The 26,631-nt window shown below is 35.8% G+C and overlaps 1 long non-coding RNA gene across 1 annotated transcript in view; it reads right to left on the bottom strand.

The window, feature by feature from the left end:
• LOC128778580 (uncharacterized) overlaps window positions 1–26,631 on the bottom strand; it is a 224,723-nt gene that overhangs the window by 72,499 nt on the left and 125,593 nt on the right. The window contains exon 2 of the long non-coding RNA XR_008424196.1: window positions 10,150–10,221. This is a non-coding gene — a long non-coding RNA (uncharacterized LOC128778580). The remainder of the gene's footprint in view (window positions 1–10,149; window positions 10,222–26,631) is intronic.

A 26,631-nucleotide genomic window follows, 5' to 3' on the forward strand; every position in this document is an offset into this window, starting at 1 on the left:
ACTAGAGGTAAAATCTGATGCCTAAGTGCTGAAGAATGTTTTAACAATGAATGCCAGAAAAGTTTGCTACTTGCCTGATAGATACTGCTTTACAATATCTGAAAGATTGGTGGGGTCTTTGAAGAAACCACAGATAGACTGACAAGAAAAAAATCAGCTTTACTTTTTTTTAATGTGCATTTATTTATTTTAAGAAAAAGAAGTGGGGGGAAGGGACAGAGAGAGAAGGAGGGAGAGAAAATCTCAAGAAGGCTCCTCTCAGTCAGAGCAGAGCCTGATGCAGAGCTCCATCTCACAAACTGTGAGATCATGATCTGAACCAAAATCAAGAGTCAGGCACTTAATTGACTGAACCACTCTGGGGCCCTGAAAAAAATCAGTTTTAAATATCTGCCAGTTCAGGCCAGTATCATTTATCCAAGAACCTTACTGATCCCCCTACCTCTTCTCTCTCATCATGCCCCAAAACTAAGGATTTTGAAACTGTTTGGCAAACTGTAGTGAAAGGAATCAATTGTACGAGAACACAGAAGGGGAAAGAAATTGATCAACCAATCTTTCCTGAACTACTGGCCTGCAAATTGCTCAGACTGGCAAGGAAGAGAGGTCTTCACATTAATCCGGGAGACTAAACATGAACTGACACTGTTTTAAAGTTCTGAAGGGATTGTGGACATTTTTTACATCATAAAGTTACCAGAAAAAAAAAAAAAAAAAAAAAAAAAAAAAAACCATGAAGTTACACAAAGAGCCCGCCTGAGTTTCTCAAAGGGCAGGGAAATAACTATCCTGACAGTGATTAACATAGACAATAGAACAAAAAGTAAAGTTGATTTTGTTTGTTTTTTCTCCCAATCTGTGATTAAGCTTTCAAACAGTATTCACAAGAATAAGGCTGCCTTCACAAGGGGGCGCTGTTTCATCAATATAGCAGCACTGTTAATTGCAAATACACAAGGTCTTAGCTCCTCATACTTTCAATTTACTCCTACCATGTGCAATATTATCTGTCCTGGTTTTGACACAACCACTGTGTGGTGGGTCTGCCTGGATTCCAGGTATATCACACATTTACAAGAACTGTTTCCTTAGAAAAAGGAAGTTGTGGTCTCATAAGCAAGGAAGACACTTGGTTTAATGTTATAAAATTCTTTAAAAGACATGAGAAGGATATGTAATTGCAACACACCACAAAACCTACAGTGCTTCTCAGGTGACAGAGAAATTACTCCAATCGATTTTAACATCCCATTAAGGCCAGCCAGCAAACCAGGGATGTATTATCTGCAACAATGAAGCATTCCTCTGGAGACTCAGCTTGGTAGAATAAATAAAAAGGGGTAATTCCTTCTATTAATTCAGTTCACTCTGGCCATTGATAGGAACAGAGTCTGATTCCTGAAAACTGACCCAGGGTGGGTGGATGAGCAGGAGGGAGGAGGGTCTACCATTAATAAATAGAAGTTGGACCATGATATGAATTATCAATTTTATTATATCTTACAGTAATCCCCCTATCCATGGGGGATATGTTTCTAGACCCATAGTGGGTGCCTTGAAACCATGAATAGTACCAAATCCTATATATATACAGTTTCTTCCTATACACACATATGTATGCTAAAGTTTAATTTATAAATTAGGCACAGTGAGAGATTAACAACAGTAACTAATAATACAATAGAACAAATATAATAAAAAATTATAATAAAAGTTATGTGACTATGGTTTCTCTCTCTTTTATTGTACTGTACTCAACCTTCTTGTCAAGTGAGATGCTAAAGTGCCTATTTGATGAGATAAAGTGAGATTAATGATGCAGGCACTGTGATATAGTGTTAGGAAACTAGGGACCTTCTGACAATACTTCAGAAGAAGGATCATCTACTTCTGGATGACAGTTGGCCGCCAGCAACTGAAACCATGGGTAATGGGAAACATAGAAAGCAAAACCTATTATATATGCTAAGGGCAGCCAAAATTTCCTCTTCCAGTAATAAAAAAAAAAGAAATATTGAGAAAACTGATAAAAACTTCCATTGTGATGTTCAAAACCACTGAGATAAAAATATAAGCATTAAATTTGGGGGGTAGAAAGAGATGGATGAGATATGACCATCTCCAACTTGTCAGGACAACAATTGCTAATTCACAAATATGTTTCAGTACATGGTGAAATGCACATATGAATCTTTCAAACAATATTTTTGGCCATGCTAAGTCTGTGTCCAAAAGTACTATAACAAAGATCAAAGATGGCGGTAGAGTAGGAAGACCCTAGACTCTTCTCATCCCATTCGCAACTATTAAATCATCCTAAATATCCAAGACTTACAGGCCTGAAGACTTACAGGACAAACTCTACAACTAAGCGAGAAGAGGCCACATCAAAGAAGGTAGGAAGTATGGAGATGTGGTTTAGGGAAAAAATGTATTACAGGTGCTGTGGAGGCGACGGAGCTGTACATGCAGAGGAGTGAGAGAGAGAGAGAGAGAGAGAGAGAGAGAAAGAGAGAGAGAGAGAAACACACAAGGGAATGTAAAAGAAGAATGTTTCCCCAAACCATTGGCTTGGAAAATGAGAGATACTGAATGTCTTAAGTTGATGCAACCAGCTGGGCTTATCACCTGGAGTTTTAAAGGTCAGCAGGCTTGGCTGGGATACAGCCCAGAGGGCACTTCACTGCTCCTGGAGAGAAGGCAAACAACCTTGGGGCAGATGGCCTGGAAACAGTGATCTGAAGAATGCCTGGAGCACATGGTGGGGAAATTATTCACTTGTCTCAGAGAGTATTCTTGGAGGCAATGTTCACAGAGTCACCTCTCTGGGAACAGAGGTGCTGGCCAGCACCTTTTCCCTTCCCTGCCCTTCAACATAAATGCAGAGACATGGCAGAAGGCAGCACAGCTAACTAACTTGCTTACACCAAGCCCTACCTCCCTGCATTCTGGCAGACTGCCCTTTTCAGCCAAGCTTGCCTCAGTCCCAGCGTGGTAGGCCCCTCACCCAAAAGACTAGCACAAACCCCTACCCACACCATGTCTCCCAACCAGAGTACTCTGGGGCTTCAGTTGTTGTGGAATTGGTGCCAGGTCTCAGTTCACAAGCAGACCAGAGCACACCTAGTTAAAACTTGCCACATTCAGGCAAGCCACCCAACACTCCCCACAGCAGGCAAGGAGAGCCTCTGCAGATGACTGGTCTGAAAGACAGAGCAGCCAAACCACAACAGAAGAGTGCATGCAGAAAATACTGGAGATATTCCCCAAAGCACCAGGCCCTGAACACTACATGTCCTCTTCTTCATAAAGCCATTTACTTTCAGGACCAGGAGACATACTGGTTTTTCTAACTCAGAGAAGAAGGCAGAGGCTTAGACAAAATGCCAATGAAAGAACAAGATAAGGCCACAGCCAAAAATATAGTGAAACAGACATGTAACAAGCCTAATGGAGAATTTAAAGCAACAATCATAAGAATGCTCACTCGGGTTTGAGAAAAGAATGGAAGACATCTGAAAGACCCTTATGACAGAGATAACAGAATTAAAAAAGAATGTCAGGTGAAGAATGCAATAAATAAGATTGGAAACAGGCTTAATGCAGTGAACAGCAGGCTAGAGGAAGCACAGGAACAAATTAGTGATCTAGAAGACAAAATAATGGAAAATAATGAAACTGAACAAAAGAGAGAAAGAAGAACTATGCAACACAATAGATTTAGGGAACTCAGTGACTACATCAAATGTAATAACGTTCATGTTATAGGAGTCCCAGAAGAAGAGAAGAAAACGGGGACAGAAAATTTTATTTCAAGAAATAATAACAGAAAACTTCCCTAATATGGGAAAGGAAATAGACATCCAGATCCAGGAGGCACAGAATACTTCCATCAAAATCAACAAAAGTAGGCCAACACCAAGACATATTGTAATTAAATTTGCAAAATATAGTGCTAAAGAAAAAAATCTTAAAAGCAGCAAGACAAAAGAAGTCAGTAACTTACAAGAAAAACTCATAAGGCCAGCAGGGGATTTTTCAACAGAAACTTTGCAAGCCAGAAAGGAGTGGCATGATATGTTCTACATGTTGAATTCATGTTCTACATGAATGAATGTTCTACAGTCAGTAATATTCAATCCATCATGGCTACCAATCAGAATAGAAGGAGAGATAAAAAGTTTTCCAGATAAAAACTAAAGGAGTTCATGACTACTAACCCAGATCTGCGAAAAATATTAAAGGGGATTATTTGAATGCAAAAACTGACAAAGACATGAAAAGATAAGAGAAAATCCCAGAAACAAGACAAAACAAGTAATAAAACTGCAATAAACACATTTCTATCGATAATTACTTTGAATGTAAATGGACCAAGGACTCTAATAAAAAGACATAGGTATCGGAATGGTTAAGACAAACAAACAAACAAACAAGACCCATCTATGTGCCATCTAAAAGAGACTCATTTTAGACCTAAAGACACATGCAGATTGAAAGTGTGGGGGTGGAGAAACATTCACCACACAAATGGATGTCAAAAGAAAGTCGGAGTAGCACTACTCATATAGGACAAACTAGACTTTTTTTGTTCTTGTAATTTTTTTAGCCTGCTTTGATATTAGGATAGTATTGGCCTCATGGAATGATTTTAAATGTGTTCCTTCTATTCCATTATTTGTAAGATTTTGATAAAGATTGTCTTTAAATATTTTTTTAAACATTTGGAAGAATTACCCAATGAAACCATGTGGCCTTGGGCTTTTATGTGCTGGGAAATTTTGATTCTTAACTTTCAGAGTTGTTATTGGTCTAAGAATATTTCCGATTTCTTGGATTCAAGATTCATGATTCAATTATGGTAAAATGCATTTTTAGGAATTATCTGGGTTTTTTTAAGTTATCTGATTTGTTAGTATATAATTGTTTATAGTAATCTGTTATCACACTATGTATTTCTGTGGTTATCTGTTGTATTGTTTTCTCCTCCATTTCTCATTTTGGTTTTTGAGTCTCTCTCTCTCTGTCTCTCTCCCTCTCTCTCTCTCTCTCCTTCCCTCCCTCCCTCTCTCATTTTTTCTTGTTATTGTAGTTAATGTTATTTTTAATTAATTTTTAATTAGCACTGCTAATTTTATTTTTTTATAAAAATGGGTCATAATTTCAGTGTTAAATTGTTTATTATGGTCTCTATTTTATTTATTTTTGATTTTTCTTTGTTATTTCCTTCCTTTACTAGATTTCAAGCAAGTTTCATCTTTTTCTAGTTCCTTTGGGTGTAATATTGTTTATTTAAACCATTTTTTCTTAATACAAGCATTTAAAACATAAACTTCACTCTACCGTCAGCTTTTGTTGCATCCCATAGTTTTTGGAATATTGTGTTTTCCTTTGCTTTTGTTTTGAGACATATTTTGATTTACCACTTGGTTTCTTATTTAGCCCATTGCTTGTACAGTAGCAAATGTTTAATATTTACATTGTAAGTTTTCTAGCTTTTATTTTTGGTATTTAGTTCTGTACCATTGTGTTTGGAAAATCTACTTGGTTTGATTTCAGTCATCTAAAATATGTCATATTATATGTCTCTTTTTCTGTGATTTAACCGGGGGATTTTTCTTGTGTACTTAAAGAAAATGTGCATTCTATTTTTCTTGGATAGAATGTTTTATAAACATGGTTTATAAAACCATGGTTTTAGAACCATGTATTCTGAAGTATGCTTCAAGTAAAAATATGTTTTTGTTTAAACAAAAACAGTAACTTTAACTGACAGTACTCATTGAAATAAAGAATTTCAGAGGGGAGATAGGTGGGGTAATGGGTGAAACAGGTGAAGGGGATTAAGAATACACTTATCATGAAGAGTATTGAATGATGATGTATAGAATTGTTCAATCACTATACTGTACACCTGAAACTAATGTAACACTGTATATTAACTATACTGGAATTAAAAACTTAATTAAATAAAAAAGTGGCTAAGAATAAAACTACTAAAACATTAACACAAATGTGTGTCATATGTTCTATTCTATGGAAAAGGATTGGAGAGGGGTGCCTGGATGGCTCAGTCAGTTAAGTGTCTCACTTCAGCAGAGGGCATGATCTCACAATTTGTGACTTCAAGCCCTGCATCAGGCTGTGCTGACAGCTCAGAACCTGGAGCCTGCTTCGGATTCTGCGTGTGTGTCCCTCTCTGCCCCTCCCCTGCTCATGCTCTGTCTCTCTCTGTCTCTCAAAAAATGAATAAACTTTAAAAAAAATTTTTTTAAAGAAGGATTAGAGAAAAATACATATGTTAAATCACAACATGTGAAAGCAGTTATGTTAAATAACTCTTTTCTCACTGATATTATTACATAATGGAAATTTTTGAACATTAGAATTGATATGATTACAGGGAAATGATATAATGGCTCTACAAAGATATATGCATATGTATTACAGGCAAGAAATACTAAGGTATTAATGAAACAAAATTAAAGAGATTGGAGTTTATAGTAAAATACAATGAACTTAATGATAAAAAATTATGACATTAGCTCTTACTTAGGGATGAATTATCTTTTCTATTTGTTTTAGATTATGATGATCATTTTGTTTCTCTTTTTTAATGTTCACTTATTTAATTTGAGGGAAGGAGGCAGAGAGAGAGAGGGAGAGGGGGCTAGAGAGAGAGAGAGAGAGAGGAGAGAGACTGAAAGCAGTGGAGGGGCAGAGAGAGAGAAAAAGAGAGATCCCAAGTAGGCTCCATGTTCAGCCCAGAGCATGACGCAGGACTTGATCTCATGGCCTTGGAATTATGACCTGAGCCCAAATCAAGAGTCAGATACTTAACCGATTGAGCCACACAGTCTCAATTTCTCTCAATGAACTTAGTTTCCACTGGCGTTTCAAACTAGTTTTATGATACACATTATGCTTTTTCTTACTGCCAGTGACATTCTTCATTTGCCCAGAGGTAGAATTAATAAGACATCATGGATGATATAATACGAGAGGTGAAAGAGGAATCCAAGATACTTCCCAGGTTTCTTTTTGGGAAACTGGGTAGATGGTACTTCAGAGAAACAGGAAAGAAAAAAAAAATAAGCTTGTGGGAACTGTGAGTTCAATTTTAATATACTGAAAGTTGAGAAGCTTAATGTGCTATCAAATAGATATGCTGATATGATTCTAAGGAATTAGATCTTAAGAGAACATATTGATTAGGGTGTCACTAGAAATAAATGATCTCTGAAGCTACAAGAGTAGATGAGTTCAAGCATGAAAGGTACAGACTGAAAGGAGAGGAAACATAAGTCATTGAGTTAACATTAACCCTTGAAAGGGATATCTGGGAAAAGGGAAGACTTACAGCAAAGAAAAGGGTTAATAAGGGCTTAGTGATAGGTAAAGAAGGAAGGGAGTCACCATGGGAAGTCTACCCAATTATAAAAATACCAATTGGGGAAATCTTGACAGTTTGAGCCTTAAAGGACAGTTCCTATGCCTTAAAGGATGCACATAGTTTATTCAATAAAGAGACAAACTAACCACCTTGTTAGAATCACACCCCACCTCATCCTCACACTTGGATTCTATGGTTTATGATTTTTCACTAGCAATTTTGAGTACAGAACTGCTTAAAACATCACCTGTGTTGTGGGAGGGTAGCAAATTAACCTCTTTTTTCCCACTTTTTTCTCAACATCTAACAACTCAGACACCTTTTTGAAGGGATTGGCTGCTCAGAACACAGAACAGGAAAAATTCAATCCAAAGTGAAACAGCAAAACTGTTGCTGTGCTTTCTTTCTTTTTCTCTAGATCAAGTCATAAAGAAATACTAGAGCCCAAGTGTAGTGAACCTAAGGCCAGGTAATGAGTTGTTTTTTGTGTTTTTTTGGGAGGGTTCTTTCGCTTGTTTGTTTTAGACAAGATAGATTACATGTACTATGACTAGGTAAGATAGAAGATCCCCAAAATATCTGTAAGTTTAAAGGAATTCTCTACCACCTGAGAGTCCTGTGAAGAAAGCCATAATTGGTAAGTGTCATTAAGGATTTACTGAGTTTTGTCAGACAAGTCTCATTTTATTTCTTATTGTTTTTATTTTTTATGAGCATTTTTAAACCAATAGATAAATGGAATGAAGTGGGTACAATAGATCCATATTTCAGTAAGGTGTCTGATAATGAGATTTTCGAAGATAAGAGGTAGAGAGTTGGTTCCTGGATAACAGAGCATCTAAATGGATTCTTTAACTGGTTCTGCAGTGTTAGGCTCTTAAATTAGAAGAGGGCTCAAGTAAGTGGAATCAGCAATTATGAAGACTTTGCTATTGAAGATTTAATGAAAGTTGCCTTGTCTGGTTAATCTTGGATTTGTCATTAACTGTCATACCATGTCCCTGCCTGGCTTCAGATTTGAACTGAGATTTGACTCCAGTTAAATGTGAGCTCCTTTTGTAAGGATAGGGGTGGGAAGCTCTTGGTTTATATTCAACAATCAAAGGAAATTAACTTGAGGTACTGTGAAAAACAACTCTTATGAGGTTGTTGGTTCATATATGGAGAAATAATAAGGATTAAATGATTTCACTCTAACCATTTAATCCTCCCCTCATCTCTTCATAGTATGATACCTGATGGCTCACCACTGAGGACCTTATTGAGAAAAAAAAAATGGCAAGCCTATGTGTAACTAAGGAATTCTATCATACAGTGACAATAAGTGGTGTGAATCTATTTTTGCCAAGATATCAACTTGACAAGATATCTTTTGAGGTATTCCATACGACACAAGGTATCCCTCCTAACTATTTATTTGGCTATTTGATTCCCTATAACAGACCCTCTGAGTTATTTTACTCCTTATGCTTACCAGAAAAGGAATACTCAGATAAGATCATTGGCTGTGACTCTAAGCCACCCCAAAATCTTGAGCCAGCCAGTCCTATCTAAATCATCCACATGCACACACACACATTTGTGTATATAAATGTATAAACACACTCACTGACTTGCAGTATACCATGTATCTATACAAAATCATGCTTAAAATGAGGTTTTTTAGAATCTTTGAGTACCCAGTATAACTTCTAGGAGTATACAGAAATAGGAAAAAGCAAAGGATTTCTAGAGAGACAATATATAATATACATAGAGAGAATACTTACATTGTCATTGTATCTTTTAAAACTTTATTTTAGGAGCATTTCATATTTTTACCATTATTTGTATTTCTAAAGATAGCAATAAATTAATGTAATTTACAAATAATGTGCCTATTTTGGAGTGTATATTTAATATTTTTAATTTATGGATTGTTTCATCAAAAACATTTGAAGGTCATAGCTACAAAGCATGTGAGGACATGAGAAATACCTCAAAAACTGAAGTTTAGACAAATTGGAAAAGTTCAGATTAATTAATTTTGACCTAAACATAGCACATAAATTTAAACCTAAGTATAACATATGAAATAAAGTTTGATATTTTAAGGAATGGGTGAGTGTGAGTGTGTGTGTGTGTGTGTGTGTGTGTGTGTGTGTGTGCGCTCGCGCGCGCACGCGTGTTTGCGCAAGATAGAGAAAGAAAAAAAACTTAGTTGGATAATTGAGGTGAGGGTTGTTCAGAAACATGATATTAGGATACATTAATGCCATTTATAGGTAGAAAACTAATAATAAATTGAAACAAAAACATGTATTTGATTTTATGGCATAAAATACATAAGAATTATTTAACTTTAAAATTGAATTTCAACATGCAAAATAACTATTATGTATTACCAAAATTGATAGAATTTATTAGCTTTTATTTGCAGCCTCAGACTTATTCATGGATGCTCATTCAACTACTGCTTGTGGGTCATGCTGTAAATTAACAAAATATATATAAGTAATACCACCACAATTAGAGACTAAAAAACTACTAGTGTGCATTCTGTATATAATTTTAATTTTACAACTACAGGCTTTAATAGTACTCCTATTAGTAGATTGGTTAAAAATAAAACCCAATCCTGATGTTACAAATTCTGTTTGAAAAGAAGTCTTTATTTACCCAGGCAATGATGTTAGCATGACTTTAGTCCTCCTTGTTCTGCATTACAATCAAGTCAAACAGGTTTAAAAAGAGCTATTCCAATGAGTGTGACTTACCAATGTATAGCCTTTCCCTACAGGATGATTAATGGCTGGAGGATGAAAAGTGTCAAACCCCTCAGGATTTCCCTAAAAGGAAAAAAAAGGGGGGGGGGGGAGGAGGAACACATTGTGAATTCACATTTTTTGGTAGCTATTAGATGCTATATCTAAGTCAGCTGATGAGATGAAAAAGGAGAGCAATAATAGACAATTTATAGATTAATAAAATTGACTAATTAATGCTAAATAATAATGCCATCAAAAGGGTTGCTTTAATATAAAGTATTATAACCATCACATTTAAAGAATGAATACGATTCTTAAATATTTCTCTGATATAAAATTTCATGCTAAAAGATATTAATTTGATTAACCACAAACCCATTTTCTTTTCTTAAAAGACAACTTACCTTATTAAAACATAATATGATCTTCATATATATATATATATATATATATATATATATACTTATATATATATATATATATATATATATATAATCTTTAAATCTTTTTTCTCTTTCATGTTGCATAAAAAATGAACCACTCACAACTTTTTTCTATTATATTACTCATTATTCAGATATGTTTTCTCATAGATTCCGAAAGCACTGCTTATCAAATTATGCTTATTATCTATAAAACTGTTATCCCACATCCAAGAGACTGTTGTACTCTAGAAAAGTTCACAATTTTCAAATTAACAGCACAGTACTAAACATAAAATATTTGAGGTCATAACTAATGTACATCAAAAACTTTTAATGTATCAGGATAGAAAATACACAAGTGAATAGCTGAATATTTACCAGATAATCACAGCTCAAAGAAAAATCACATACAATTAAATAGTTAAGTTAAAATTACACATTTAACAACATAGAATTGATCAGTAACAAAGATCAGTGATTCCATGAACTATTTAATGATTATCTGGTCATTTGCTCCTGAGATCTGAGGAGAAATCTGCAAAATTTCTGCCATTTACTGTCCACAGAAAAGTGAGCTTTAAGGGCACCTTGGGGGAGACGCAGAGAGAGAGAGGGAGAGAGAGAGAAACCCAAGCAAGCTCTGCACTGTCAGTGTGGAACCTGACCCTGGGCTTGATCTCACAAACAGTGAGATCATTACCTAAGCTGATATCAAGAGTCAGATGCTTAACCAACTGAGCCACCCGGGTGCCTCCATCATTCATGCCTTCTAAACCAAAATCTAAACACCTAATCTATGGAGCCATAATTTATTTTGCATTCATAGGCTTGTTCCAATTCTAATATCTACTTCATCACACATTTTTACATATATGCCTTCTTTCCTCAACTACGTTTTAGATCACTGGAACTGAAGTCATGCTCTATACTTCTGTATGTATTCAGAAAGTCAGAATATAGTAGAATTCTAGCTACTTAGATGGGAAAATACATACATGTTTTCATCACTTAGTTAATTGGTGAGTCTTGCTACTACACACTATATATGCAATGATTAGTGTGAAAAACTCCATTGAGTGACTGCTAGTCTGTCCAATTTAACAAATAGTTCTTGTTCAAGACTGATAGAAAATTGTATCAGAACTAATTTTTTCTACTTGCTTTCAATGGGTACTGTTAAAAGCTTATAAGATATTGCTATAACCTTTTGCTAAACTTCTGAACAATGTAGGGTCTACAGAACCTAAGCAAAATAACATTGAGTAGTTACCATGTGCCAGAAGACTTGTATGCACATTACACTGACCATTTCTTTTCATGATCAAATGCAAAGTAAGAAGGAAGAAACTACTGTTGATTCCCTTTATTTTGGAACGTGAAGCAGAGAAATTTTGAGTTACTTCCCCAAAGCCTGCCAGTCTGTAAGTGGTCAAGATGGGATTTAAATGCAGGCAGTCGGATTCAGAGCCTTCCATTCTAACTTCAATAATATGCTACCTGCATCTACAATTCACACATGCTAGATAAAGGGGAAGAGAATGCCAGGAGGAAAGAATGAGAAAGATAGTTTATATATTGTCAAAATGTGAAACTGACATTTTTCAAAAATCAGTAGCAATTCCTAAAGGATTGTACTGTTCATACCCCTTCCCCAATATACCCCAGGCAGTCTTAGAGTAAATTAGTTCATGAAAATGTGCCAAAAAGTTATAAACCTTTTGTCTAGATGTAGGAATATATTTAGGAGTTTAGGAAAAAGAAATGAAATTTCTTAAATAGTTACATGGGCACTAAACATTTCTAACACTTTTTTTGTAAGATATTAGAATTCAAATTGTGCCATTTAATTTTAACATTTAAAATAGCTTTTAATTTGATTTGTACCTTTACCTCTCTGTTCTTGAACATTTTAACCATTTTTATATTTCCATTAACAGATACAGAATGTGTGAGACCTGCATATAATTTTGAGCTTTTAGTGCTACAAACTTCACATTTCCCTAAAGAAGCCCTTTCCACTAAAGTATGCACATTTCATAGAATAAAGCAATATTTAATAATGGTGGTATTCAAAATTATGCAAGAGGATACTCTAACCCTTTCTTTCTAAAAGCTAATTCACAAGTTATTATAAGTCTTATAAAAATATTTTCTTGAGATTTATAGTATGCACTTAACTTTGAAGTAGATATCTTTGACAGAATCCTCCCCGTTTAAAGGTTAGGAAAAATGTGTCACAAGCATGTTGAATCACTGCCCAATGTTACTCAAGTTATTCTTAGAAGAGCTTGGGTTTTTCCTTTGCTCTTTGATATTGGGTTTCCTATTGTTTCTTTTTGCTGTGTTTCTTTTGTGTTGTATTGTTATCATTTTCTGACACTTCATTGTTTGCTTTTAATTTTCACAGAAAAAGTGAATAATAGACTCAAAAACACACACTCCAGATCAAATATGTTGTTTAAAACACATGCTGTTTGTGTTTAGACCCATTATTTACATGGCTTTTTACATAATTTACAAAAGATCTGACATTATAAATTTGAAGCTAATTTACCATTCCTTGTATGCACTAATCATTTTTAAAAATTCCCTGACCATGGATGTTGCAAATTAAATCCTATCCCATAGTCACTGATTTTAAATATTAGAACACTAAAGCAGCTTTTAAAATATGTTATAAACACCAGTAGTTAAGGAGACTCATAATATTGGAAAGGGGAAAATTTATAAAGTATACTTTCTGTTCTATAATAAATTATAGAAAAGAAGGAATTTCTGAGGGTAATAAAGGTAGACAGTAATAGGAAAAAAGTCAAAATTTTAAAGAGTATGTATACTTATTTTAAAAGTTGTTTAGTATCTGGTATAATTCTGTGAACAGATATTAAAGATACATTCCCTAATAAAATATATGTGTAATGAAAAGATGAATATAAGATAATGCTTTCATAAAAGATTGTAAAATATAATCATGTAAGCAACTGGCCTCAATCCACAGGTAAAGCTAAAACCAACTCTGTATCTCACTGAAATTCTTTCTTACAATTGCTCCTTATTATTCAACCTCCACTCCTTCCTCTAAATCATTTCTTCAGCATAACTATAAAGTTCCTGCCTCTGACCCTTCCCCTAGTCTATATCAGTCTCGTCCCCTCTTCCTGCTTCCATTTCTGGGTTGGCCTCAGGTCAACATCTTCATACACCCAATAACTAAAACCCTACTAGTCTTCCTGCATTTTCACTATCTTGCTAATTGAAAACTCTAGACCAGCCCAACAGTCCTTTTCCTCCATTCAATATCTTCTTTTTTGCAACCCTGACAATCTGAGTTCCTTATTAATAAAACTCATAATTGATGGCTTCTTTATTTTTTTTAATTTTTAATGTTTATTTATTTTTAAGAGAAAGAGATAGAGTGCAAGAGGGGGAGGCGCAGAGATGGAAAGAGAATCTGAAGCAAGGCTCCAGGCTCCTAGGTATCAGCGCAGAGCCCCATGCTGGGCTCCAACCGGCAAACCGCGAGATCAGGACCTGAGCCAAAGTCAGATGCTCAACCAACTGAGCCACTCAGGTGTCCCTGTGGCTTCTTTATTAATAATAGTAATCTATTTTGTCTACAAACTTGGGTTGGAAAAGGATTAGTGAGTGTATAGCGGCAAGACAGTATGCTTCTGAAGATGAACTGTAGAGCATAGTCCAAGAATAAGACAGCCTAGATCTTCATTTGTCTGCATTTAAAAGGTAGGAAGAGACATGTGCTCATGTAAATTGTGGGATGGAATATGCTTTACCAATGATTATTTCAGATTCTTGCTAGCATGTAGGTCTAACATAAGCTACAATGTCAGGCATTCACACCTGGTGGCTAGCAGCACACTCACTGCTACTCACTTTGCATATCTTCCAAATAACAATCCAGAAATAGATACTTCAAAAACACGTACTAATATACTAATTCTTTTGATAAGAACCAGGGCAGGTTAGGGCTGACAGTGTGCACACATTAGTGACATTTCTGCTTTCTAAGGCAGATTTGCATACCTTTCCTTGACATGTGGGACTCACAAATGGTAGCTTGTTGACAGCTACATGGTGACTACAGTGTTACCACCATGCTTAACTCACTGATGTTTCTGACTGATAGGCATTACTAACAGTTCTAAGGCTCATTTCCTTGGTGAACACCAACTTTGTCACAATTTCAGCATCACATCAGATGGCACCCATAAGGTGTGAGTCAACCATACTGAATATCAGCAGAAGATATTATATATGTTTAAGAAATTTGACCAGGATTCCATGAACTGCATAGAATTTTTTTAAATAGGAAATCGATACATTCACTTTACACTTACTGGATGGTGTAATCAAGACAAGTTTCCCATGAGAACAGACTAGAATATTTGAAAGAGCAACAATCTGTGTTGTGTTGGGAAGCATGGCAATTATCTTACATACAGAAAGATATTTTGTTTTGTTAAACTGCAGCTGTAGTATCTACAAAATAATTACACTGAAGAGAACTTGAAAGCTCCAATATCTCAAAAGAAAAAGAAAGCAAAGAAATGAAATACTTGTAAGCTTCATATTCTATAAAGTTACTACTTTTCTCCATTCTCCTCTTCTCAGTCATGCCCTCCCAAAAAAAGTGGTTAACCTTTACTATCTCCACTTACAAAGTTCTCTTCATAACTTAAACACTTCCTTAGAGATTCCTGGTGCTGACTCTGCTATATCTGGAGTTGCCAATGATCTCCATAATGATAATTCCAATGCCGATTAAGTTTTCAGTTATTTTGCCTGTGTTATTTAACATTTGGTTCTGCTGACTACTGTTACCATCTTAAAACTTCTCTCCTGACTTCTATGACATTGTTTTCCTCTAGCTTTCCTCCTATCACTCTGATTATTCCTCCTTAATTAATTACATGTTATCTCATGTTTCCTTAGCATTTCATCTTTCATTCTTTGAATTTCACGTTCTTTTTTTTAATGTTTATTTATTTTTGAGAGAGAGACAGAGTGTGAGCAGGGGAGGGGCAGAATGAGAAGGAGAGACAGAATCTGAAGTATGCTCCAGGTTCTGAGCTGTCAGCACAGAGCCCCACATGGGGCTTGAACTCACAAACTGCAAGATCATGCCCTGAGCCAAAGTTAGACACTTAACCAACTGAGCCACCCAGGCACCCTTCATTCTTTTTTTTTTATGTTTATTTATTTAATTTGAGAGAGAGAGAGAGAGAGAGAGAGAGAGAGAGAGAGAGAGAGACATAGAGCACAAAGAGGAGGGGTAGAGAGAGAGAGAGATGGAGAGAGAACCTTTCAGAGAACTGTCAGTGCAGAGCCTAGTGAAGGACTCAAACTCACAAAACATGAGATCGTGACTTGAGCTGAAACCAAGAGTTGAATGCTTAAATGTCTGAGCCACCCAGGTGCCCCCCATTTTATACCATTTCTTACCATACTTCATATAAAGCCATGTTTCCTAAAATAGCCTATTACTGATAAATCCCAAATGCATAGCCCCCAAACATATATACCAAACTTACTATTGGACATTTATACATGGATGTGCCAAAGACATTCACAATTCAGCTTGGGAAATTTTCAATCACCTTGCTTCCATTCATCTGTTCCTGCATTCTCTATCTCAGCGAACAATAAATTAGATAACATTTAATTCAGCATTTTCTCTATGGCTGACACTTTCAATATCTGATTTAAGTATTCTACAAACACATATGAAGATATTAATAATATCACCATTTTGAAAATGAAATTGATACACAAAGAAGTAAAGTTACAGGTTTCATGTCTAGGTGTTGTGGGAGTGGCTGTTGAAGGAAGTTTGCAGTGTTGCAGCTTTTATTCCCTGTGCAACAAAAGCTTAGAACCTGTTAAAGGGATATGAAAGCTGCAAAGAGTACAGATGATAATTAGCCATGCAAATAAAAACTTTGATTTGTTAAAAAAAAAAAAACACACATCAATTCATGCAAGCGATAAATACTAGAGCTGGAATCAGAACAGACTGTCTACACTCTTAACCATTATACCTTGAAAGATATATGCCCAGTTGCAGAATTAGATGGAAACAATTTAAATATATCTTTTATTCACCACAGACAGCTATCATCACTCTGATGATATGGGTATCACTTTCGTCACTTTACTGATAATGGGTAAAAAATATTTATTGCATACATTTCCTCCTCTCCATTCATATGGCTCTGATTTTAGTTTAGATCTTCTGGATTATTTTAATAAGTATGGCTCTTACTGATTCTCAATACTTTGTTCTGCTGTTGTTTAAGATCAGTCTAGGTAACCAGAAAAAACAAAGTGTGTGACTATGAAAAAAGTTGACCTCGATATCACTGTGATTTTCAACAGGCTATATAAAAAGGACATATGTGTGGATTTGATGGACACAAAATTCTTCCCATCTCTATAGTTTGATTTCCTAAGATAATGCATACAATTTCTAATAATCAAAAATGGGATTAATTGTAAAAAAATTGAAAATTTATAAAAATTACGAATAAAAGTCACCCCTCTATTTGTACTTTGACAATTTGGAGCTCTCGTTTGCATTGAAATAAACTAAGTGCAGACTCTGATGTAGTTCTGATGTAAAGTGCAGGAATGTAAATCGTCCATTTCCCCAAAGCCAATCAATTATTTTCATGATATGGCAAAATAAACTTCTGAGAAAGAAGGGTTCATGAGTTTTGGCTACCAATACGTAAAATTTACAAGTGGCTAGCATCTGTGCATGTTTATACAGAAATGAAACAGAAAAATTGGGAATTAGGGTGCCTGGGTGGCTCAGTTGGTTGAGCATTCAACTTCAGCTCAAGTCATGATCTCACAGGTTTGTGAGTTTGAGCCCCACAGCAGGCTCCCTGCTGTCAGTGCAGAGCCTGCTTCTGATCCTCTGTCTCCCACTCTGCTCCCCCACTGCTTACGCTCTCTTCCTCAGAAATAAATAAACATTAAAAAAAAAAAAGAAAAATTGGGAAGACTAGCACAAGTAAGCTAAATTACTCTCAGGAATTCAGGAACATTTTTCTCAATTTCCACCTAAAAGAACTATTCCTCACATTAAAAAAAAGACATAAACTAAAACTCCTGGATTAAGATGTCATTTCTATCCATGTCCAAAGAAAGTTGCTAAGTTTCTACCACTCTCAGCTTTCTTATCTGGGGGAAAAGGAAGAGTGTGGGGTGGGGGACATTTTACTACATGAATTCTAAGATCTTTTTCTGCTCAGCATTTCAATTTGGGGAGATTTCTCAAATCGGATAACGTTGCTTTGGTATCATCATGTGAATTAATGCAAAGGGCAAAATTTGAACAATTGACAAAACACTATTATGTCTATTTGGAGAACAAAAAATATGAGACATCTGTTATTTAAAATGTGAACTTCAAAATTTGAATTATTTCAATTTTGAAGGAAAAAGTCCACAAGATTTAATGCTATTCTCCTAAATTACCTTTAGTTAAAGTGTACAAATTCAGAATTACAAAGGTATACACATTGCTTTCAGTAATGAATGACTTTGTTTCAAAGTGAAGATATATTTACAATAGAAAAAGTAAAAGACAGTAGTAACCTCAGTGTTTGCCACAACTCTGTCCAGAAAAATAAGCTCAAACTAGAGAAAGAAGTGAGATGAACAAGCATTTTTGGGTCAAAGGATCAATAAAAATGAATGTACTGATAGACAATTTCTGACCAGAGAGCTCAAAGTATTCCCATTTTGTTGCAAGTCTGATGCCATTGAATTAAAAGCACTCACACAGTTTTTATGCATGCTGAATGTAGCTTTGAACAAACAGCCATCCGGCACTTTCAACAATTGGTCAAAATACATTAGATGCATCTAATAGGGACTCCTAAGAGCTGATGTGTTTCTGTCCAAACCACATACTGAGAATTCCAATCAAATAAGCAGCCAAATCACTACAACCTAATTGCCACCACTCTGAATGTGGGATGCAATCACTGCTGACCTGCCCTTGTTTTTCCCAAATAAAAATTGGTGATCCTCTCAATTTAGCAGAACTATGCAGGCTATTGGGAGATCCAGCAGCAGAGTCCTAAGCAACTATAGACAACAAATTGGTTTCTGTAGGTGTCTTTATGGGGCTGATACAGGTAACTTCTTTCTGAGTCAGTGGCAAAGAGTAAGACAAAGACAAAAATTAAGACAAAGGTGGCTTAAACATTTCAAAGAATGGTTCTTTCAAAAATGAGATAAAAAAATCATGAAAAAATGAGAGAAAGAATTTAGCAGAACGGTATTAAATGCAAAAATTAAATTGATCACTGATAAACCTTACTGCTAAAGGCATTTAAACAAATTGCAATGTATTCTTCCATCTCAGTTTCACACAAAGTGGCATATGCACTATTTTAAAATTAGATAATCTGCTTAAAAGCTATTACTGTAAAACTCTGCCTTCTAGCTAACCAAATTTACAGTAATGTGGGTGGTATTGTTTTTCTTTCACAATTTCTATTTGTTGTTTTGGAGAGTGATAAATTGAAAAATGTTTCCATTTCCTTAAATAAATGCATTTTGATGTTTTGAAAAATAAGAATGTAAAATATATAACATTTCCATAAAATGTGCATGCTTTCTTAAATATATATATATATATATATATATATATATATATATATATATACAAATCAAAAATGCATTATGCCACTAGTAAAAGAAAGTACTTTTTAAAGTTACTGTTGTGAATAATATTTTATTTCTTCATGTCCACACACACACACACCAAAAATCGTCGTTTGAGAAATATATAGTTATATCTTGAGATGGTTTGAAATTATGTGAAAGACTGAGACTATCATTGAAGAGTTTTAGATTTTGACTTCGTACTAGATTTTTTTAAAAATGTGAAATTCAATGGAATTGAATTTTAGGAAAGTCAGTTTTCTTTTCTTTTTTTTAAGTGTTTAATTCCAGTTAGTTAACATACAGTGTTGTATTCATTGCAGGTGTGTGATATAGTGATTTGCCACTTCCATTTAACACCCAGTGCTCATCACAGGTGAACTCCTTAATCCCCATAACCTATTTCACCCATCCCCTGCCCACCTCCCCTATGGTAACCATCAGTCTCTTCCCTATAGTTAAGAGTCTGTTTCTTAGTTTGTCTCTCTCTTTTCCCTTGTTTGTTTTGTTTCTCAAAATCCACACATGAGTGAGATCATATGGTATTTGTCTTTCTCTGACTTATCTTGCTTATTAACATTATATTCTCTAGCTCCATCCATGTTGTTGCAAATGGCGATATTTCATTCTTTTTTTGTGGCTGAATATTATTCCATTCATATATATACAACACAAGTTCTTTATCCATTATTCAACCAATGGACACTTAGGCTGATTCCATATCTTGGCTATTGTAAATAATACACCTATAAACATAAGGGTACATACACAGATCCCTTTGAATTAGTGTTTTTGTATCCTTTGGGTAAATACAGTGTAAATAGTGTGCTTGCTGGATCATAAAGTTCTATTTTTAACTTTTTGAGGAACCTCCATACTGTTTTCCACAGTGGCTGCTCCAGTTTGCATTCCCACCAACAGTGTAAGAGGGTTGCCCCTTCTCCACATTCTCACCAACACCTGTTGTTTCCTGTATTGTTGATTTAGCCATTCTGACAGGTGTGAAGTGATAACTCACTATAGTTTTTATTTGCAGTTCTCTGATGGTTAGCAATGATGAATATCTTTTCATGGGTCTAGTGGCCATCTGGATGTCTTCTTTTGAGAAATGTCTATTTGTACCTTCTATCCAGACTTAACCGATTTTTTTTCATTATTATTATTTTAATTTACATTCAAGTTAGTATATGGTGCAATAAGGATTTCAGGAGTAGATTCCAGTGATTCATCCCCAATGTGTAACACCCAGTGCTCATCCTGACAAGTGTCTTTTTTGATGGGTAGGTGTTGAGCTGTATTACTACTTTATATTTTTTGGATACTAAGCCTTAATTGGGTATGTCACTGACAAATACCTTCTTCCATTCAGTAAGTTCCATTTGAGTTCTGTTGGTTGTTTGCTGTGCAGAAGCTTTTTATTTTGATATAGTCGCTGTAATCTATTTTTGCTTTTGTTTTCCTTGCCCAGGAGGCATATCTAGAAGTTGCTATAGCTCACGTCAAGGAGGTTACTGCCTGTGTTCTCTTCTAGTATTTTTATGGTTTCAAGTCTCCCATTTAGGACTTTAAGCCATTTTGAATTTATTTTTGTATATGGTGTAGGAAAGTGGTCCAGTTTCATTCTTTTGCATGCTGCTGTCCAGTTTTCCCAATATCATTTGTTGAAGACACTGTCCTTTTCCAATTGGATATTCCTTCCTGCTTGGTTGAAGATTAAGGTCATATAGTTGTGGGTTTACTTCTGGGTTTTCCATTGTGTTCTATTGATCTATGTGTCTATTTTTGTACCAGTACCATACTGTTTTGATTACTGCAGCTTTGTAATATATCTTGAAATCCTGAATTGTGATGTTTCCAGCTTTTCTTTTTATGTAAAAAAAATAAACATTTATTCATTTTTGAGAGACAGAGATAAAACACAAGGGGGGAGGAGCAGAGAGAGAGGGAGACAAAGAATCTGAAGCAGGCATCAGGCTCTGAGCTGTCAGCACAGAGCCCCATGTGGGGCTTGAACCCACAAACCATGAGATTATGACTTGAGCTGAAGACGGACACTTAACCGACTGAGCCACCCAGGTGCCCTGCTTTACTTTCTTTTCTAAAGATTGCTTTGGCTATCCAGGGTCTTTTGTGGTTCCACACAAATTTTAGAATTGTTTGTTATAGTTCTGTGAAAATGCTATTGATATTTTGATGCAGATTGCATTAAACATATACATTGCTTTGGGTAGTATAAACACTTTAACCATATTTGTTCTTCCAATCCATGAGCATGGAATGTTTTTCCATTTCTTTGTGTCATCTTCAATTTTTTTTCATTGTATTTTTCAGAGTACAGGTCTTTCACCTCTTTAGTTAGGTTTATTCCCAAGTATTTTACTATTTTGAGTTCAGTTGCAAATGGGATTTTTTTTCTTAATTTCTCCTTCTGCGGCTTCATTATTGGTGTATAGAAACACAACAGATTTGTGTACATTGATTTTGTGTCTTGTGAACTTACTTAGTTTGTTCGTCAGTTTTAGCAGTTTTTCATGGTGTCTTTCTGGGTTTTCTATATATAGAACTGTGTTGTCTGCAAAATAGTGAAAGTTTTACTTCTTCCTTACAGATTTGGATCCCTTTTATTTCTTTTTGTTGGACTGTGGTAGGTACCGTGTTGATAAAAGTGATGAGAGTAGACATCCTTCTCTTGTTCCTGATTTTAGTGTTTTTCTCCACTGAAGATGATGTTAGCTGTGGGTATTTAATATATGGCCTTTATTATGTTGAGGTATGTTTCCTCTAAACCTACTATGTTGATTTTTTTTTTGTCATGAATAGATGTTGTACTTTGTCAAATGATTTTTCTGCATCTATTGAAATGATCATATGAAGGGCGCCTGAGTGGCTCAGTCAGTTAAGTATCCAACTCTTGATTTTGGCTTAGGTGATGCTCTCATGGCTTGTGAGACTGAGCCCCATATCAGCTCTGCACTCACAGCCTACTTAAGCTTCTCTCTCCCTCTCTCTGCCCCTATCTCACTCTCTCTCTCTCTCTTTCTCTCTCTCTCAAAATAAACAGATAAACATTTTTTAAAAAGAAATGATCACGGGGTGCCTGGGTGGCTCAGTCAGTTAAGCATCCGACTTCGGCTCAGGTCATGATCTCACAGTTCGTGAGTTTGAGCCCCACACTGGGCTTTGTATTGACAGTTCAGAGCCTGGAGCCTGCTTTGGATTCTGTGTCTCCCTCTGTCCCTGTCCCTCCCCCATTCGCACTCTGTCTCTCAAAAATAATAAACATTAAAAAAATTAAAAAAAAAAAACAAATGATCATATGAGTCTTATCCTTTATCTTACTGATGTGAAGTATCAACTTGATTGATGTGCAGATATAGAACCACCCTTGAAACCCAGGAATAAACCCCACTTGATCATGGTGAAAGCTTTTTTAAAAAATGTATCATTGAATTCAGTTTATTAGTATTGTGGACTTTTGCGTCTTTGTTCATCAGGGGTATTGGCTTCTGGCTCTCTTTTTTAGTAGTGTCTTTACCCAGTTTGGGTTTCAGATAAATGTTAGCCTCATAAAATGGATTTCAAAGTTCTTCTTCCTTTCTTATTTTTTGGAATAGTTTGAGAATAGGTATTATTAACTCTTCTTTAAATGTTTGGTAGAATTTGCCAGTGAAGCCATCTGGACCTGGACTTTTGTTTATTGGGAGTTTTTTGGATTCAATTTCTTTGCTGGTTATCAGCCTGTTCAGATGTTCTATTTCTTCCTATTTGAGTTTTTGTACTATATATGTTTTTAGGAATGTATCCATTTCTTCAAGGTCATCCAATTTCTGGGCATGGAGATTTTCATAATATTCTCTTAAAATTGCTTGTATTTCTTTGGTGTTGGTTGTTATTTTTCCTCCCTCATTTGTTATTTTATTCATTTGAGTCCCCTCCCCCTCTCTTTTTCTTTCTTGATAACTCTAGCTAGAGGTTTATCAACTTTATTGATTTTTTCAAAGAACCAGGTCCTGGTTTCATTGATGTGTCCTATTGTTTTTTGTAGTTTCTGTATCACTTTTTTCTACTCTAATCTTTATTATTTTATTCCTTCTGCTGGTTTTAGGCTTTGTTTATTCTAGGTGTAAGGTTAGGTTGATCACTTGCAATTTTTCTTGCTTCCTGAGATAGCCTGTATTGTATATAGTTCCATCTTAGAACCACTTTGCTACATACAAAAAGTTTTGGACCATTGTATTTTCCTTTTCATTTGTTTCCATGTGCTTTTTAATTTCTAGTTTTATTTCCTGGCTGGCCCATTCATTATTTAGTAGTATGTTATTTAACCTCCATATATTTGTGATCTTTCCAGATTATCTTCTTGTGGTTCACTTCCAGTTTCATAATATTATGGTCAAAAAAAGATGCATAATATGGCTTCAATCTTCTTGAATTTATTGATACTTGCTTTATTGGCTAATATGTGATTTCTTCTGGAGAATATTCCATGTGCACTTGAAAAGTGTGTGCATTCCACTGTTTTAGAATGGAATGTTCTGAATGTATCTGTTAAATCCATCTGTTACACTATGCCAATAAAAGTCTTGTTTCCTTGTTGATGTTCTGTTTAGATGATCTGTCCATTAATGCAAGTGGGGTGTTAAAGTCCCCTACTATTATTATATTATTATCAATTAGTACCTTTAAGTTTGTTATTAACTGTTGTATGTATTCGGGTGCTCGTATTTTGGGTTCATGAGTATTTACATTTGTCATATCTTCTTGTTGGATTGTTACCTTTATTATTATATAATGTCCTCCTTTGTCTTTTGATATGGTCTTTGTTTTAAAGCCTATTTTGTCCAATATAAGTATTGCTGCTCTGGCTTTTTGACATCCATTACTATGACAGATGTCCCTCCATCCCCTAACTTTCAATCTACAGGTGTCTTTAGGTCTGCAGTGAGTCTCTTGTAGGCAGCATATAGATGGGACTTACTTTTGTATCCATTCTGTCACCTTATGTCTTTTGTTCAGAGTGCTTAGTCTATTTACATTCAAAGTAATTATTGGTAGATATGTATTTATTGCCATTTTATTATTTGTTTTGTAATTGTTTCTAAAGTATTTCTCTGATTCTTTCTTTCTTTCATGTTTTGCTGATTCCCTTTAGTGATATATTTGGATTTCTTTTTCTTTATTCTTTGCATATTTGCATTAAAAAAATTTAATGTTTATTTGTTCTTGAGAGAGAGAGAGAGAGAGACAGAAAAAGAATGAGTGGAGGAGGGGCAGAGGGAGAGGGAGACACAGAATCCAAAGGAGGCTCCAGGCTCTGAGCTGTCAGCACAGAGCCAGACACAGGGCTCAAACTCACAAACTGTGAGATCATGACCTGAGCTGAAGTTGGACACTTAAATGACTGAGCCACCCTGGTGCCCCTATTTGTGATTTTTGATATACGGTTACCTTTAAGTTAATATATAACCTCTTTGGAAATAGCAGTGTATATTAAATTGATGGTCATTTAGGTTTGAACCCATTCTTTTCTCCTCTCGTCTCCATGTTTTAGGGTATATGTTGTTATATTTTATATCCTTTTTTGTTAGTTCCTTGAGTTATTTTTACAGAAATATTCATTTTTACTCCTTTTTGTATTTCCTACCTTTATACTATCATTTTGGTCTCTCCTTCACACTCAAAGAGTCCCCTTTAATATTTCTTGCAGGGCTGGGTAGTGGTCATGAACTTCTTTAGTTTGTGTTTGTTTGGAAAGCTATGTATCTCTCCTTCTTTGTGAATGATAGCCTTGATGGGTAGAGTATTCCTGGCTTCAGATTTTTCCCATTCAGCACTTTGAATATATCATGAGTTTCTGTTGAAAAATCCTTATGAGTTTTCTCTAATAAGTTACTGACTTCATGTGTCTTGCTGCTTTTAAGGTTTTCTCTTTATCACTGTATTTTGTAAATTTAATTACAATATGTCTTGGTGTAGGTTTGCTCTTGTTGATTTTGATGGGAGTTCTCTCTGCCTCCTGTATCTGGATATGTTTCCTCTCCAAGATTAGGGAAGTTTTCAGCTATTCTTTCTTCAGATAAATATTCTGCCCCCTTTTCTCTTCTTCTGGGACTCCTATAACACAAAGGTTATTATGTTTGATGTTTATGTTCTTATGTTTGCATTCTCTAAGTCTATTCTCATTTGGCACAATTCTTTTTTCACTCTTTTGTTCAGCTTGATTACTTTCCATTATTCTTCTAGGCCACTAATTCATTCCTCTGCTTCTTTCAGCCTGTTGTTCATTCCATCAAACATATTTTAAGTTATTTTATTGAGCACTTTATCTCTGCTGTGTTATTCCTTATTTCTGTGTTAAGAGTTTCACTCATGTCTTCCACTCTTTTCTCAAATCCACTGAGTATCCTTTTAAGCATTGCTTTAAATTCTCTATCAGATATGTTACCTGTTTGGTTAGACTGTTTGGTTAGATCTCTGTTTGCGGACTTGTCCTATTTGGTTAGATCTCTGGTTGTGGACTTGTCCTGTTCTTTCATGTGGGATAAATTTCTCTGTCTCTTCATTTTGTCTGGCTCTCTGTGTCTGTTTTTCTGTGTTAAGAAAGTCAGGAATGTCTTCTGCTCTTGAAATCAGTGGTTTTATGAAGAAGAGATCCTGCAGTGTCCTTCAGTGCGGTGTTCCCTGTTCACCAGAAGCTGGCACATCAGGAGAGTCTCTTATGTGTGTGGATTATGCCCTGCTGTTGTGTCCGAGTCAATTTTCCTTTCAGCACAGTTGTCTGCACTGACTCTCTGACTGTTGTGGGCTGTGCTTACTCTCTTCGGGCCCTGAGTGGGATCCCGGCAGGCCAGGTCTGAGGGGGTATGTCCACCAGGGAATTTGGGAATGGGGTGATGGTGTTAGTAAAATGTGCACTGAGCCACTAGTCCTATGTTGGATTCCCTGAAGTGCTTCATTGCCTGGGGACTGGGGGCCAGGGCAGTTGAGGGTTTGGCATGGCTGTGTCCAGCATGTGATGGTGACTGGGGGCTCATGGCTGGGTGCAGCATGGCAGCTGGGCACACAGCAGCTGGGCGCCACACAAGGTAGTGGTTGGGTGCAACACAATGGCTTGGCATGATATGTGCACTAACAAAATTTGCTCTGAGCCCAGGGGTGCCGAGGCTAGTTGGCTTGGAGTGGGGAGTCCTCAGGGGAACTTGTGGGCATCATGCACTGCTAACTGGTTAGGTAGTGTCTGTGCAGTGCCCCCTCAGGTGGGTCTCTATGTTTATGCTGGGAGGTGAGGGGAGAAAAATGGTGCCTGCCAGCTCCCTTGTCTTCAAAGTCCCCAACATGCTTCGAAATCAGAATGAACAGATCTGTCTTT

Source organism: Panthera pardus, unplaced genomic scaffold, assembly GCF_024362965.1.
Source record: "Panthera pardus isolate Hobbes unplaced genomic scaffold, ASM2436296v1 HiC_scaffold_20, whole genome shotgun sequence".
Lineage (NCBI taxonomy): Eukaryota > Metazoa > Chordata > Mammalia > Carnivora > Felidae > Panthera > Panthera pardus.